Genomic DNA, 18,575 nt, shown 5'->3' with positions numbered 1-18,575 from the left:
AATACAGGAACATTGCCATCCCAGAGCCAATCTGATCCAGCTAATCAGCAAGTACAGCAAGGTATATCAGGCCCATATTGATCATTGGTGCTCTCACTAGGTCTGAGCTGATAATGAGGCTTCCTGAGTTGATTGGGTGGTGATGTGTAGGAAGACACTATATAAGAAATCAAGGATTACATTAAATGTAATGCCTCAGGGAGAAAGACTGAGGATTACAGAGAACTAGTTAAGTTAGAACTGCTTACCAATGCTTTGTAACAAAACTTGATCTTTAGAGCAAAGCAATTGATAGAGGCCGTTCAAATTTAGTATCTTATTAGCTCTAAATTTCTGAGATGACTTGACCTTTGCTGAAAATTGAGTAAAATGGATTTTCACAATGATAAATGAAAGTTGTTTTTGTTAGCCTAGTATTGGTTATGCAGAGGTGGTTTGAAATGTTGCCCTGTTTTGCCGTGCTGAAAATGGCATTATTATATAGATGACATAATTTATAAACCACTTAGTGATTTGCAGATTGGGAAAGCCACTGGAGGAACAACCATGTATAATCATTCTTCCAAATAACTTGTAAGAATACTGCTGCTGGTTTTAAAAATAAAATCAACCTCAAAATGTATGCTATATGGTGGAAAGTGGATACTAATGAAGACTATTAGGTTATAAACTAAAAATACCTGTGCTTTGAGTAGATTGGCTTCTTATGAATTGTTTGCCAGGGAATTACCTGAAACAATACATATTATAAAACTTGTTCTTGCTTTTTTGCCAGGACTATAAAGATGGTAAAACCTTATGGATAAAAGTAATGCACTTGCAACTTTAACTGAAGAACATGAAGAATTTAATCTGGCTCTACACTTAAAATGTCTATTATCCTAGCATTCTTTTACATTGTCAAGAATGACCACGAAGGTTCCTTCTGAAATGTCACCAACATTACGGCTTGACTTTTTGTTTGTTTGTTTGTTTTTTTGTTTTTCTCATCAGTTTTTATTATTGTATATTTTCCATCTTTATTAAGTTGGGTATTTCTTATTTACATTTCAATTGTTCGGATGTTTCTGGGCCAACGTCCCCCTAGCCCCTCCCCCTTCCCTTCTATATGGGTGTTCCCCTCCCCATCCTCCCCCAATTACTGCCCTCCCCCCAACAATCACATTCACTGGGGGTTCAGTCTTGGCAGGACCAAGGGCTTCCCCTTCCATTGGTGCTCTTACTAGGCTATTCATTGCTACCTATGAGGTTGGAGCCCAGGGTCAGTCCATGTATAGTCTTTGGGCAGTGGCTTAGGCCCTGGAATCTCTGGTTGGTTGGCACTGTTGTTTATATGTGGTCTCGAGCCCCTTCACACTCTTCCAGCCCTTTCTCCAGGTCCTTCAACGGGGGCCCCGTTCTCACTTCAGTGGTTTGCTGCTGGCACTCGCTATTCCCTGCCAAGGGTATTTTTGTTCCCCTTTTAAAGAAGGAGTGAAGCATTCGCATTTTGGTCATCCTTCTTGAGATTCATGTGTTCTGTGCATCTAGGGTAACTCAAGCATTTGGGCTAATAGCCACTTATCAATGAGTGCATATCATGTGTGTTTTTCTGTGACTGGGTTACCTCACTCAGGATTATATTTTCCAGTTCCATCCATTTGCCTATGAATTTCATAAAGTCATTGTTTTTGATAGCTGAGTAATATTCCATTGTGTAGATATACCACATTTTCTTTATCCATTCCTCTGTTGAAGGGCATCTGGGTTCTTTCCAGCTTCTGGCTATTATAAATAAGGCTGCTATAAACATAGTAGACTGCTTGACATTTGACAGTGCATACTAAAGTACCAACATAACAGGCATGCTTTTCTTTCTTGTGCAATAGTGTCTCAGGTATCAAAGAAAAGACCTACTTTCTCCAATTGGATTCAATGTGCACTCAACAAGAAGGAGTTTAAGTCTGGTGATTTAACCTAAAGTAGAAACCTGAAGCTAAGTAAGCTACTTCTGTGGCTTTTCTCAGTTGATGTGATATGCCTGTGAAACTCTTTTTTAAAGAGTTATTCTTATTAAATACTTATTCTTGAGTGTTATTGTCAGCCTCAAGCCATAATCAATGAGTAAAATCATGAAAACAAGTATTTCTTCTTATGATACTGTGACCTCAATTTTAGCCATTTGTGGACATATATAATCTTTTCCTCTAAGGCACAGTGATGACTGACGAAGAGGAATCAGAAAAAATGTAAATAAGGAAGAGCTTGGGTAATTTGTAACATTTTCATTTGATACTCAAACTTTCCAATGAGCAGGAAGTTACTTAGGCAGGAAGGTAAATAAAAAGCAATATCTTCAGGTAGTCCCTGAAACTCAGCAGACTCACTAAGCACCTCCTTGTGAAAAGAAGCTTTAAAAGCTGAGTCCTTCTCACAGAAAAGATACCTTAGATGAAAGAAATCCTCTTCATGAAGAAGAGTTGCAAAGAAAACTCTTGAGATACCAGCCTGACTGTTTCTCAGGGGGTCAACAGTAACGAAGGACACAGATGAGAATCCCGTCCAAATTCCCATGCCACCTGGAACACGTAGAGATCCCAACTGACTCTGGACCCACCTACCTTGCTGCGGAGCTCCACCTTCCTTGCAGTCTGATTCCCCACCCATGGCTTTTGTGCCTCCCATGAGATCTGCAGTAACCAGGGTCACAGGAGGTTACTTTAACAAGAGGCAAAATAGTTTAGGCTGTCACCTCCATCTACAACTGTGGCATATCCTGCCATTCATCCCCAGAGGTGTCCCAGGAGGCTCACATGGAAAGGAACACAGGAAGTCTGCCCTCAAAAGGGACTCAGAAGGCCTTCTCTAACCACAGATCCGGGGTCTCCCTGCCTCCAACAAGAGACAACATTGACTATCTACTAGAAGACCAGCTCTAACCCGTCTCACAGAGCATTAACTGCCTCCAAGTAGGCCAGCTCCAGTCACAGGCACCCACACCAGATAAGACCAGAGATAACCAAATGAAGACAGGCAATTGCAAGAACATAAGTGGCAGAAGTCAAAGCAATTTGGCATCATCAGAACCTAGTTTTCCCACCACAGACAGCCCTTGATCCTCTAACAGGCCTGAAAAGCAAGTTTCTGACATAAAATCGCCATAACGTTAATATGGTCATTTCCTCAGAATACCAGGTTGGAAAAACGATTTATCCAGCAAATGCATTCAAGGAACAAGCTAGGGTAGCCTTTCTTTTTTTAACTTATTTTTTTAAGATTTATTTATTTATTATATATAAGTACATTGTCGCTGTCTTCAGACATACCAGAAGAGGGCATTAGATGGTTGTGAGCCACCATGTGATTGCTGGACCTCTGCACTCAGGACCTCTGCAAGAGCAGTCAGTGCTTTTAACCACTGAGCCATCTCTCCTATACTATCAAACAAAATAAATTTTGAAACAAAGTCAATCGAAACATATAGGGAAGGTAACTTAATACTCATCAAAGAAAACTTTATCAGAATGATATTTCAACCCTTAACATCTCTGTGTGAAAAACCAGAGCATACATATTTGCAAAAGAAACTTTATTAAACTGTAAATCACACATCAAATCAAATAGATTAAAAGTTTGAGACTTGCACTGATGTTGACAAATATTAGTGACTAGTGATATTTTGATGTTGTGAATGTTGTTGTTGATGTTGTTGTTGTTGTTGTTGTTGTTGTTGTTGTTATTGGAGGTGGAGGTGGTGGTGGTAATGGTGGTGGTGCTGGTGGTGGTGCTGGTGGTGGTGGTGGGTGTGTGTGTGTGTGTGTGTGTGTGTGTGTGTGTGTGTGTGTGTCCTTTCTTGGTTTGCTGGAATCATATTACTTATTTCCCATGTTTTCTTAGATGTAGTTATCCTTCTTTGGTTGGAGTTTTCCTTATAGTATTTTCTGTAGGCCTGGATTTGTGAATAGATATTGTTTCAATTTGGATTTGTCTTGAAATATTTAGTTTTCTCTCTTTATGGTGATTAAAAGTTTTGCTGGATATAGTAGTCTAGGTTGGCACCTGTGGATTTTTGAGGTTGCAAGATATCTCTCCTAGCTCTTCTAGCTTTTAGAATCTCAGCTGAGATATGAGATATAATTTTGATAGATCTCCCATGGCATGTGGGAGAATTTTCTTTTCTGCTCCATTGTAATTGGTATTCTATAAGCTTCTTTGTATATTTATAAGCATCTTTTTCTTAAGTTTGGGAAAGTTTTCTTCTATAATTTTGTTGAAAATAGTTTCCAGGCCTTTGAGCAGGGACTCTTCACTTTCTTCTATTCCTATCATTCTTAAGTTAAGCCTTTTCATGCTATCCTGGAATTTCTGGACTTTTGTGTTAAGAGTTCTTTTAGATTTAACATTTTCTTTGAATGATGTGTCATCAATTTCTTCTATTGTATTTCCTTCACCTAAGATTCTCTCTTCCATTTCCTGTATTCAGTTGGTGATGCTTGAATTCAGGTTCTCTTCCCTAAATATTTCTTCTCCAGGATTCCCTCAGTTTATGTTTCCTCTATTGCTTCTGTTCCACTTTCAGGTCTTACACAATTGTATTTATTTCCATCACCTATTTAATTGTATTGTCCTGTATATTTTAATGGATTTATTTGTTTCACCTTGAAAGACTTCTACTTTTTTACTGTATTTTATTTTATTTCATTACAGAATATATTAATTTCCTCTTGAAAGGCCTCTATCATCTTTAAAAAATGGATTTAAGGTCATTTTCTTTGAATCAGTTCTGTTAGGACATCCAGGACTTGCTGGGGTAAGGTAGCTGTGCTGTGAAGTTGCCATGTTCCTAGGTTTTTTATTGTTTGTTTTTTTATTCCCAGGGCTTTTAGCCATCTGGCTGGTTTTAGTCACTGGATGCTCCTGGTGAAGTAGGTATTGGGAAGGGGGATAACCTTGATGATCCTAGTGTGGCAGGCCTCTGGTAAGTGGCCTTGTGCTGTGGAAGCCACCATCTCTGAGGCAACCTCTTGTCCCAAAAATAGACAGGTCAGCATGCTCTTGTAATAATGAAACTGCAGACTTCTTTGTATACAACTGACACCAAAGTTGTCTCCTTGACAATGAGCAGTATGCCTGAGGGCCAACTGCAGGGAAACTTCTGCCAATAGCAACACTGCCTCCCATAGCAGCCATACTTCCACATCTTTTGCAAGCATGGCCACTATACCCAGTTGGCCAGCCACCAGTTCTAGTCCTATACTCATCTTTGTCCCAGAAAGAAGCAGATCGCCAAGAATCATTCCTGCCTTGAATCAGGGCCACCACCACCACCAGCAGAAGCCACATGCAGTCCCCTAGTCTGTTTTGATTTCATTTTGATACATTTTGTGCATTCCTGTGTACAGTAGCAGCTGTGCATTCCTGTATACAGTAGCAGCTGTGGCTCCAGCTACCTGATAGTCAGCTATGCCAAATTATTCCAGAAGCCATACTCTGCTATGTTCGTGTTTATCTTTCATTTCTTTCCCTTCATTCCCATATGCAGCAATGGCTATGCCACTATCCCTCATTATGGTGGTGAATCTGTCTTCCCCATCTACTCAACCCCTACAATGGCAATGGGAATACAGACCATTTCCTAGATGAGCAATATACATTTGAAAAATATACTCTTATATTAAAGATCTGTTTCTTACTTCAACGGACTCTGACACAAAAGCTTAGAAAATATTAATGAAATGGATGATTTTCTAGACAGTTACCACTTACCAAAGTTAAATCAAGATCAGATAAACAATTTAAACAGGCCCATAACCACCCCTAAAGAAATAGAAACAGTCATTAAAAGTTTCCCAAACAATAAAGCCCAGGGCCAGATGGTTTTAACATCTATCTGACTTTCTACCAATTCTAAAAAGAGATAATACCAATTCTCTTCAAAATACTCCACAAAATGGAAACAAAAAGAACATTGTCAAACACATTCTATATCACTCCAATACCTAAACCACACAAAGACTCAACAAACAAAGATAATTTCAAACAGATTTCTCTTACAAACATTGATACAAAAGTACTCCACAAAGCACTTCCAACCCAAATCCAAAAACACTTCAAAAACATAATCTATCAAGATCAAGTAGGCTTCATCCCTGAAAAGCAGGGATGGTTCAGTATATGAAAATCCATCAATGTAATCTACCATAAATCAAACTGAAATAAAAATATCACTTGATTATCTCATTAGATGCTAAAAACACCTTTGAGAAAATTCAACATCCCTTCATCTAAAAGGTATTAAGGAAATCACGGATACAGAGCCCATACCTAAAAATAATCAAAGCAATATACAGCAAGCCAATAGCCGATGTCAAATTAAATGGAGGAAAACTTGACGTTGTTAGCCAGAGAAATTAGACAATTAAGGTAGATCAAGGGGATACAAATTAAAAAGGAAGAAGTCAAAGAATTGCTATTTGCAGATGATCTGATACCATATATAACTGACCCAAAAATGCTACAAGAAAACTCCTACAGGTGATAAACAACTTCAGCAAAGTTGCTGGATACAAATTTAATAAAAATCAAAGTTATTTACAATAGCCATAAATAATATAGAACATCTTGGTATAACTCCATTCAAGCAAGTTAAAGATTCAAATGACGGGGTTGGGGATTTAGCTCAGTGGTAGAGTGCTTGCCTAGCAAGCTCAAGGCCCTGGGTTCGGTCCCCAGCTCCGAAAACAAAAAAAAAAAAAAAAAAAGAAAAGAAAAAAAAAAGATTCATATGACAAGAATTTCAAGTTCCTAAAGAAAGAACTTGAAGAAGATATCAGAAGATGGAAAGGTCCCCATGCTCATGGAGGGATGGGTAGGATTAATAGAGTGATAATGGCCACTAGACAAAAAGTGATCTACAGATTAAATGCAATATACATCAAAATGCCAACACAATTTTTAATAAAACATGAAAGAGTAATTTTCAACTCCAAATAGAAAAAAATCCAAGATAATCAAGACAATCACAAAAAATAAAAGAGCTTTTCCCCATTTTAAGAAGGAATGAAGCATCCAAACTTTGGTTGTCCTTCTTCTAGAGCTTCATGTTTTCTGTGAATTTTATTTTGGATAATTCCAGCTTTCACGCTAATATCCACTTATCAGTGAGTGCAAACCATGTCTGGATTTTTATGATTTGGTTACCTCACTCAGGATGATATTATCTAGTTCCATCCATTTATCTCTGAATTTCATGAAATATTGTTTGTGATAGCTGAGGAATACTCCATTGTATAGATGTATCACATTTTTTGTACCCATTTCTGTCTTAAGGGTATCTGGGTTCTTACCAGCTCCTGATAATTATAAATAAAGCTGCTATGAAAATAGTGGAACATGTGCCCTTATTGTATCTTAGAGCATGAGTGGGGTATATTCCCAGGAAAGGGATAGCTCTGTCCTCAGGTACTACAATGTCGAATTTTTTTGAGGAACCTCCAGATTGATTTCCAGAGTGGTTGTACCAGTTTGCAATCCCACCAACAATGGAGGAGTGTTCCTCTCTCTACACATCCTCACCAGCATCTGTTGTCATATGAGATTTTTTATCTTAGCCATTCTGACTGGTGTGAGGTGGAATCTCAGGGTTGTTTTGATGTGCATTTCCCTGATGACTAAAGATATTGAACATTTTCTTAGATACTTCTTGGCCTTTCGATATTCCTCAGCTGAGAATTCTTTGTTTAGCTCTGTACCCCATTTTAATAGGGTTATTTGGCTCTCTGGAGTCTAACTTCTTGAGTTCTTTGTATATTTTAGATATTAGTGCTCTATCAGATGTAAGATTGGTAAAGAAATTTTCCCAATATGTTGGTTGCCATTTTGTCCCAATGACAGTGTCATTTGCCTTTCAGAAGCTTTGCAGTTTTATGAGGTCCCATTTGTGGATTCTTGATTTTAGAGCATAAGCCACTGGTGTTTTGTTGGGGAAATTTTGCCCAATGCCTGTGTGATTTAGACTCTTTCCCACTTTTTCTTGTACTAGTTTGAGTGTATCTGGTTTGATGTGGAGGTCCTTGATCAACTTTGACTTAATCTTTGTACAGGGCAATAAGAATGCTTCGATTTTCAAAATTCCAACTCAATTCTTCATAGAGTTAGAAAGAGCAATTTGCATATTCATTTGGAACAACAAAAAACCCAGGATAGCAAAAAAAATCTATCCTCAAATTAAAAGAACTTTTGTGGGAATCACCATCCCTGATCACAAGCAATATTTGAGAGAAATAGTGATAAAATCTGTATGGCACTGGTATAGAGACAGGCAGGTAGATCAGTGGAATAAAATTGAAGACCCAGAAATGGACCCATACACCTATGGTTACTTGAACTTTGACAAAGGTGCTAAGACCATCCAGTGGAAAAAAGATAGCTTTTTCAACAAATGGTACTGGTTCAACTAGAGGTCAGCATGTAGAAGAATGCTAATGGGACCTCAACAAATTGGGAAAAGACAACCATTTTCCTACCTTGATGATAATGGACTGAAACTCTGAATCTGTAAGCCAGTCCAAATTAAATGTTATCTTTTATAAGACTTGAACTGGTCATGTTGTCTGTTCACAGCAGTACAAACCTAAGACAGAAGTTGTTACCAGGGACTGGTGTATTGCTGTGATAGACCTGACTGTGCTTTTGTTTGGAAGGTAGGAAAATGGCAGCATCCAGATAGGCATGGTGCAGGAGAAGCTGAAAGTTCTACATCTCCATCTGAAGGCTCCTAGCAGAATACTCACTTCCAGGTAGCCAGGACTTGGGTATTAAAGTCCACACCCACAATGACACACCTAGTGCAACAAGGCCACATCTCAAAATAGTGCTGTTCCCAGACCCAAGCATATATAAACTATCACACAAAAGAAGCAAACATACTCAAGACGTATAGATTGCAGAAATAATCAAGCCCAGGAGTGAAATCAATCAATTAGAAATAAAAAGAACACAAAGACTAAACAAAATAAAAAAAAAATGATTCTTTGAGAAAATTAACAGGATAGACAAATCCTTAACCATACTAGGGGAAAGGCAGAGACATGGTATACAAATTAAGAAAACCAGAAATGAAAGGGGAGACATTACAACAGACACTGAGAAAATTTAAAAAAATCAATAGGTATTATTTCAAAAGCCTGTAGCCTATGAAATTTGAAAATCGAAATGAAATTGATTTTCTAGACAGATACCACTTACCAAATTTAAATCAATATCAGGTAAATTAAACAATTCTAAAATGCCTAAGGAAAGAGCAAAAGTTACTAAAAGTTTCACAACTAAAAATTCTAAGACCATATGATTTTACTGCATAATTATACCAGAGTTTCACAGAAGAGCTTATATCAACACCACTCAAACTATTCCACAAAATAGAAACACGAAGAACACTGCTAAATCCATTCTATGAAGCCATAGTGACTATAATATATAAACTACAAAGAGACTCAATACAGAAAATTTCTGAGCAATTTCCCTTATGAATATTGATGTAGAAATACTCACAAAAAATCAAACAACATCAAACACATCAAAAACAATATTCACCTTGAATAAGCAGGCTTCTCCACAGACACAGAAATGGTTCAACATAAAAAAAAATCAACAAAATCCATCATATAAACAAATTGTAAGAAAAAGCCATATGATCAACTCATTACATGCTGAAAAAAACTTTGCAAAAAATACAACAATCCTTCACGTTAAATGTCTTGGAGAGATTGGGGTTACAAGGCACATATCTAAACATAATAAAAGCAAGATACACAAAGCCAACAGCCTACATGGATTAAAATGGAAAGAAACTCAAAGCAATTCCATGAAAGTCAGGGACAAGAAAAGGCTATGCAGTCTTTCAATAAGTATTCAATATAATAGTTGAAGTTTTAACTGGAGTAATAAAACAACAAAAGAACAAGAGGACACGAATTGGAAAGGAAGAAGTCAAAGTATTCACAATAAACACAATTCTACCAGAGAACTTCTGCAAATGAAAAAAAAATTATAGCAATGTAGCTGGACACAATGTTAACTCAGGAACATCAATAGCCAGCATTTATACAAACAATAATTTGGCTGAGAAATAAATTGTGGAAATAACACCCTTCACACATATAATATACTTTGGTGTAACTGCACTAACCAAGTGAATGAACTGTATGACAAGAAAAGCAATTCTCTGAAAAAAAGAAATTGAAGAAGACATCAGAAGATGGAAAGATCTTCCATGACATGGTATGGGTACATTAACATATTGAAAATGGCCATATTACAACAAACAATATACAGATTCAATGCTATTTCTATCAAAATTCCAACACAGCTTTTACAGACCTTAAAAGAACAATTCTCAACTTCATTCATACAGGTAAAACAAAAAATGCAGTATAGCTAAAACAGTCCAGTACAGTAAAATAAGTTCTGGGGTATCACCATCACTGATCTCAAACTGTAACAGAGAAAAATAAATGATATGATAGTATTAAAATATACATGGTACAAAAATAGACATATTGAACAATTGAAATTTATCGAGTACCTTGAAATAAACCCACATACCTAGAGAAACTTGATTTTGGATCAAAGAACATAAAACCAGACAATCCAGAAAATAGAATCTTCAGCAAATCAATGTTTGCATGTAAAAGAATGTGTATACATACATAATCACCCTGCACATAATTCAAGGCCAAGTGGATCAGAGACCTCAACATAAATCCAGATACACTAGATTTAATGAAGTGAAGTCAGGAAGTAGCCTAAAAGCATTGTTACAGGGGAAAATGTCCTCAACAGAACACCAATTGTTCAGGTTCTAAGATCAACAATTGCTAACTGGGACCTCATGAACCTTAAATCTTTGGTAAGGCAAAGTGTGGGAGGAACGATTGACTCTGCATAAACATAACGGTGGCACTCAGCCATGACGGCAACTCCTGCATTAGGACCTAATTGAAGATTGCATGAGAGACTAAGGATTGGTGATGCAGACACTGCCAGCCAACCAGAACTGCTGCTTGAAAAGATGCTTACTTGGGACCAATGCGACATGGGTAGAGGGTATAAAAGGCACGCTAAAGGATTAATAAAGGGGGGTTGCTTGCTACAGCATCCATACTAGCTTGTTTCAGTGTTCTTATCAGCTCCTGGAGTCTGAGTCATTATTCTGTGCCTTGTCATCACCAATACCCAAGAGCATGCATGGTAGAGTAGCAGGTTTTCTAGGATACAAGTAGCATCTGCCATCCAATGTGGTCCTGGACTACATTATCCTCCATTTGAGGCTTCTTGTAAACCTCCTTTTCTGGGAGATCTTTTTGCTTGTTGCCACAAGGACTGTGGTTAGACCTGATCTGTTGTTCTTTTTCTCCTGGAGGGACTGCGGTCACCTTTGGTTGCTTGTTCCGTGAGTTGACCATTAGTGTTTTATGCTGTTGGTCCTGTGAAGGACCTATTTTCTGTCTTCTTTATCTTTTTTGTCCTCTCATCCTGGTGACTGTCACATTTTAACTTTCTGTTTTGTTTGGAGAGTGAGCATGCAGACACCTTTTCATTCTTCTTTGCCTTTGTCTGCTTCTCCTGGCAACCAACAGAGTCTCTCTTTTGGATTCAGTTTGAGGTTGAGCAAGTGGACATCTTTCCTTTCTTCTTTGTCTTTGCCCACTTATCTCTAAGAGCTATTTGCTTTCACTTTCTCTGTGGATTCATACTGGTGCCTCATAAAGAGGCTGGTTTCCTAGATAGTGGTACTGGGGATTGTCTCCTGAATGTCTTTTTCTCCCAGGGACATCATGCAGCCATAAAGCTTTGGAGTATCACCCTATGGAGTCCTCTGTTTAGTACAAGACTTTCAACAACTCATCTGTCAAATCTGTTGTTGCTTTGGCCTTCTCATCATTATGGGTTCCTTCCCCTCCACCATCAAGGAAACCTGTTTTGGTCAGTGAAAATCCTTCTGGTGACAAATGGCCTCAAGTTTAAAACTCATGACTTGGATCAATTTGGCAATTTGGGAAGGAAGCTGCTGTTTTGGTCCCCTGTATATTTCTGGAGAATATGTGGAACCCTGACCTCTCTTCCTCACCAACAAGGAGCAAAGATGGATTACTCTTTCCTTATTCTTTGTCCCCATCTTCCTTGTAGTCATCAACAGTCTTAAAAATTCTTCCCTAGAGGAAGTGCTTTCGCTGAGCAGAGGATGACCTGAAGGCATCTCTGCTCTGGCCCTCCAACTAGAAGGCTCCAAACCATCCTCTAATCCTGCTTTCCCAGGTCCCTTGCTCACAACCCCTTCCATCCCTCCCCCATTGGAGGTCCACCAGGCTTGCCAATGGTGTGATCTAGTGGGATGTTGCCTTCTGGTGGTCATTCTTGTCATTGTCATATTTGTGATGTCTGTCCCTCATGCTCAATTCCCTCTCCCCCAGTGTTTTATTCTCCTCAGTAATAACAAGAGACATTCCCCATCAATCTTGGCCCTGGTGCTGTAACTAGGTCCTGGATTCCCAGTTCTCTGGAAAGCTTGGCACTAATCAGAAACATTAATGCCAGAAACACTTCAGGCCCAGATTCCCCCTATGTTGAACAAGCACTGAAGCAATCGTCCATGCATCTCCACACATATTATGATTTCGTATAATCTCTTTAGGGCTACATTTGACCTTCCCATGTTTCTTAATTGGAGGTCTGCATATCATGACTCAGCTGAAAATCAGACTAGAATTAACCTGGAATACAACCTTAATGTTACATGCTTATTGAACATGGGTCGTACATTAACCCTGTCACTCAGGCCACTATCAGACTGCATGCTTATTTTAACCAAGTGGATGATCTTGCTTTTAAGGCTCTTAAGACATGCACCCCTAGAAACTCCTCTGCTTACTTCTGCAACCATATCCAGCTGTCTGAGCAGTCCTTTACAAGCTTCCCATGTGACTGGGACTGTGGAAAGGCAGGTCAATGCTGTCCCAACCAGAGATATGCTCATCAAGCAGCTCTCATGGGAGCCCCTTAATACCCCCACTCATGATGCTGTGGCAGGGGTAAGGAATGATGATATCCATAAATGCATTTTTGCCACTAGTGATTTAAACCCTGGTGTGGTCCCCATTGCATCCCTGACTGCTTCCATTAACACCTTTGTCATTGGCCATGTACAAAGAATGCATCCTCTTCCTGAAAGGCCTCCTTATCACACTTGTTGCGGATATGGCAAGCCCCTTAACTATGCCCAAGACTAGATGTTTCTGTTGTAACAAATGTTACCATTGCACTAGGGAATGCCATTCTCAAAAGCAGGAAGACAGTTTCAACTCCAAAGGGGCACCCCTCAGCCCTGCCAGTAAGAGAAAGCCCTGCTTGGCCAGGAGCATTTTGAAAATTGCCTGTGTTTCTTCACACCACAATGATGGCTGTACATTTAGACTGCATACCCATTAAAGGGTTGGTTGACACAGGGGAAGATGTCACATAAAAACCAAAAAAAAAGGTTGGGGATTTGCTCAGTGGTAGCAGCCTCAAGGCCCTGGGTTCAGTCCGCAGCTCTGAAAACAAATTATTGAGATTCCCCCATTGGAGATTCTGGCCTGGGACCTCCACTATAGGAGTAGAAAGCCAACTGGCCACCAAAATGACTACCTTACCTGTCAGTTGGCAGAAGTTGGACAGCAATCAAGTATCTTTTGCATTTTCTGTGACTGATACTCCTTGAAACCTCTGGGGAAGATATATTCTGGAAGGCATGAGTTCTGTCCTTACTATGGATGATTGCGCCTTTTTTGATAGTGTTATACAACATTGACCAACTGGACCTCACAGGTCTCAAAGTCAGGAATCACCCCTAATTCTAATGGCCACTGTCATCCAGAGCCATTTGACATCAAGGCATCTGACCCTGTAACATTGGCCTAACTGTTGGAAACCCATATCTTGGTGGACCAGTGACTCATTTTGGAACATAAGCTTTCTGCTCTCTAGGAACTAGTCTTGGAACAATTAGCTTTGGGTCATTTGGAACCCTCAACCAGCAGACATGATATTCCCACTTTTGTCATTAATAAGAAGTCAGGGAAATATAGGTTTCTGTGTATTTGAGAGCCATTAATGAACATATGGAAAAATGGGAACTACTCAAGATGGACTGCCTTATCCTAGTGCTATCCCACCCAAGTACCATGGAAGGATCCTAGTTAGAAAGGATTGCTTTTCCCAAAATTATTCTGGCTCCCCAGCACAGACACTATTTTACACTCACACTATGGGAACATAATATTAATTAACCAGCCAAAAGGTATCAATGGACAATCTTGCCTCAGGGCATGTAAAACAGCCAGACCATTTGTCCTCTATACATTCCTGGAGCCATACAGGCAGTCACCAGGGATATCCTTGTAGTCCATAACATAGATGATATTATGCTTGTACACCCTAGCCTGCCTGATCATGAAAGGGTGTCCTCTCAATTGTTGCTTAACTTAAAAAAATCAACTTGAAATTTGCTCCTGAAAGATTCAGAAACTGCCCCCATATGCCTTCCTTGACTTTTCTGAAAGGATTAAGCCCCTGACCTTCTCCATCATGGCAGAAGAATCCTATTCCCTTGTGGAACTACTGAAATTGTGTGGAACTGTTAAATGGCTCAAACCTTTTCTACCTATTTCAGACCACGAGAGATGAATCACCTCTTTACACTCCTGGAGGGGCCTAGCAGTGCTTCCACCAGGGTTAAAATAATATTGGAAGCTTGCAACTTACTACAGAAAGTTATGGTGTTCCTTTCTGTGCCAACTCTAGACAGACATTATCCAGAGAAACCCCTCCTGGCCATACTTCTGTGGTCTGTTGAGGGTGGTCCTAGGAGTATTATGGCAGGACGGGCCCCTTATGTGGTTGTACCAGGCCCACTCTGGTTTACTTAAGGTTACCTCAAAGTATGAGATTTCCTTCCACCTTTTGCTTAAGGTAAGAGGTTTAGCAAGGAGAACTTATAACAGGAAGCTAGACAAAATAATTCTACCATTCTTCTTTTGACATTTTCAATCATTAAGGGCAGATTCCATTCCGTTTCAAGAAATGGTGGCAGGGTTTACAAGTTCCCACCATCAAACAAGTGTATTACTGCTTTGCCATAGCTACCAATTACAGTTAAATCCCATAGCATACCTAGCTCTCTCCCCATTCCCAAGGCAACTATGGTTCTTATCCAAAGACCAGGAGATAATGACACAACTCATATTCTCCCTAGTCCTGGCTCATTGCAACCAGGTGAATTATTTTAGCTCCTGACATTTTTTTTGAGTGCTGCCAATGGGAGCCAGTGATTATTTGCTCAGAGAGCCAATATGTAGTACAAGATGACTTTACCATGTCCTTCTCCTATATTAAACATTAAAACAACCTTATACATGTCATCATAGATTCTATACAGAAGGTTTTCAAGAATAGGACACATCCCTGGTTCATCTCACACATAAGACCACATTCTAAATTACCTGACATATTAGCAGAATAAAATGAGAGAAATGATGCTCTGATTATGGCTATAGATATGCAATTGCTAGAACAAGCAAGAATGTTATACCAGAATTTTTTTCCCTCAGAATTGACATAAGCTCTTGCCCAAAGTCTTGTAGAACTTGTGCACCTTTTGTTACCTGCTCCAAGTGTCTAAGCCATTGATTATGTGCCCCCAAAGGCAAGTAGAGTCATGCAAGGGGAGGGCCAGATCACAAATAGCAGCAAAGGACACCATTACAGAATGAAATGGCACCATACTGATTAGGAACAATCTTCACTAACAACATCCAACAAAGGACTATTATCCAAAATATATAAACTCTTAAGAAATTACACACAAATAAAACAAGTATCACAATTTAAAAAATACAGTACAGAGCTAAACATAATTCTCAACGGAGGCATCTGAAATGGCAGAGAAGCACTTTAAAAATGTGCAATAACCTTAGTCATCAGGGAAATGTAAAACAAATGACCCTGACATTCCATCTTACATTCATCAGAATGGCTAAGTTCAAAAACCCAAGCGACAGCGCATGTTGTTGAGGATGTAGAACAAGAGGGACCCTCCTCCATTGCTGGTGGAAGTGCAAACATGTACAACCACACTAAAAATCAATTATAATTGAAGAGCCATCTATTTCAATCCTGAACATATATCCAAAAGATTTCTATCATACCACAAGGACAAATGCCCCACTATGTTCACAGTAGCTTTATTTATACCATACAGAACCTAAAACCAACCCATATGCCCTTCAACCTAAGATAGATACAAAAAATGTGGTTCATTTACACATTTTAATACAATTCAACTATTAAAAGCAAAGATATCAAAAATTTGCAGGCAAATGGATGGAACTAGAAAATATCAGTCTAACTATGATAACCCAAAAGGATATGTATGCTATGTATTCTGTTATAGGTGGATATTAGCCATAAAGTACAGGATAACTATATTACACTATACAGACCCAAAGAAGCTAAATAAGAAGGAATGCCTGAGCAAGGACACTTGAATATCATTAGAAGAGAAATAAAATAGTAATAATAGGCAGATGGAGAGAAGGAACTTAATGGGTAAGGATATTGGTAGGGGAATGGGAAGTTTCAAGATCAGATGTGGTAAGAGACAAGAGAGATTGTCAAATGGCCAGGGTTGTGAATGGAGATCATATCAAGGATTTGTCAGAGATCTGTGATCACTGTGATATCTGTCTTTGATACTCCAAGCAGTGGGGATGTGAAACCTGAAGAGGCTACCTCTTCAGTCAGGCAACACTACCAGTGGAGAGAAAAGGAAAAATACCCAAAAACAAAACTTTCAACCCAAAATTTGTCCTGTTTTCAAGAAATACACGGATAAAATTGGAGCAAAGCCTGAGAGAATGGCTAACCAGAAGCCTAACCGTATCAACTTTATACCCATCCCATGGACATGCACCCATCTCTGACACTATTAATGAAAAATTTTATGCTTGCAGACAGTATTTTATCATGACTTTCCTTTGAGAGACACCACACAACAGGTGACAGAACCAACAGCCATACATTGGAAGAAGTTCATTGTCTCTTATGGAAGAGTAGGAGGATGACTGAGGGCCCAGAATGGAATAACTACTCTATAAGAATATCAACAAAATTAATGAATATGGACCATTGGGAGCATTCAGAGACTGAACTACCAACCACATAGTATACACAGACTGGATATAGGGGATGTCTAGCTCTGTTTTTATTTGGGTTCCTCAGTAACTGAAACAGGGTTGTCCTTAGAGAAGCTGCCTGCATGCGATGCCTGTTTTTCTGGCTAGGATGACTTATCTGGTCTCAGTGGGTGAGGACGCACATATACATGCAGAGATTTGATATGTCAGGGTGAAGAGATACCCAAAGAGAGACTCTACCCTCTCAGGGGTGTAGGAGAAGGGAAGAGACTACTCAAGAGGAGGATGGAGGGTATCAACAAGGAAGTGAGGTGAATAAATTAATTAATTAGAAAAACTAGAAATAGCTGATCAAGAGTTTAACCAAAGTAAATGAAGCCTAAGTCCTATTTTACGTCTCTATCATATAGTTTAGTTTCATCTTTGATACTGAAACACATATAGGTATTTCTAGAGTAATGATAATCATTTGTTTATTATGTAACACAGGCAACACTAGGAGATTCTGCTCAGTAGCAGATGTGTGGGTGTTACATGTATGCAGGTTCTCTGGTTCTCTGGACAATGAGTATAGGAGGATACTGCTCCCTATCATGGACACTCCTCAACATAATACCTATATTTCTGTAATGTGCTGTGTCTTTGATATGTTGTTTCTGAAATTTCCAATTGAAAACTCATTTTGGTATGCCGGATACAATCCAACTCTGATAAATTTCAACTCTCTCAAATTTTGGTGAGAAAAACAGTGTGGTAAAGTAATCAGAACAGCAAATTTCCTTAAGAGCATTCATGTATGAGTTCTTCATGTCCATTGACATGGATAGAATCATCAGAGTCCAGGAGGGAAATGATTATTATTAAAAAAATTATCAACTCTTGTTTCTCAACTGGACATAGATACTCAGATGCAGAGCCCCATACCAGAAAAGCCTCCAGAGAACAAATATTTTTTTTAAAAAAAGTACTGAAAGTCATTATTATTTCCTCAGCAGTAACTACAGTGATAAATAGAGATACAAAGACATACTCCACCACATTAATATACAGGTATCCTCTTTCCTTTATTTATTTTTATTATTATAATGAATAATGAGAACAAGGTGTGATAGTTTGAACAGGTTTGTCACCCTTAGACCCACATCTTTTAATGCTTCCCCAAAATTAGGGGGCATGATCTTGTTTGAATAGGTGTGGCATTGTTAAAAGAAACCTGTCATTGTAGGGGTGGGCATTGAGGCTTCCACATACAAGTTCCACCCAGTATAGGATGCCACACTCTGCTTAGATGCCTTCAGCTCAAGATGTAAGCCTCTTGGCTCCTCTTCTAGCACCCTGTCGGACAGCATGGTGCTGTGCTTCCTA

The sequence above is a fragment of the Rattus norvegicus genome, chromosome 1, assembly GCF_036323735.1.
Source record: "Rattus norvegicus strain BN/NHsdMcwi chromosome 1, GRCr8, whole genome shotgun sequence".
Taxonomy (NCBI): Eukaryota; Metazoa; Chordata; class Mammalia; order Rodentia; family Muridae; genus Rattus; species Rattus norvegicus.
The sequence above is the reverse complement of the archived record's forward strand: the minus strand, read 5'-3'. Positions refer to the sequence as shown.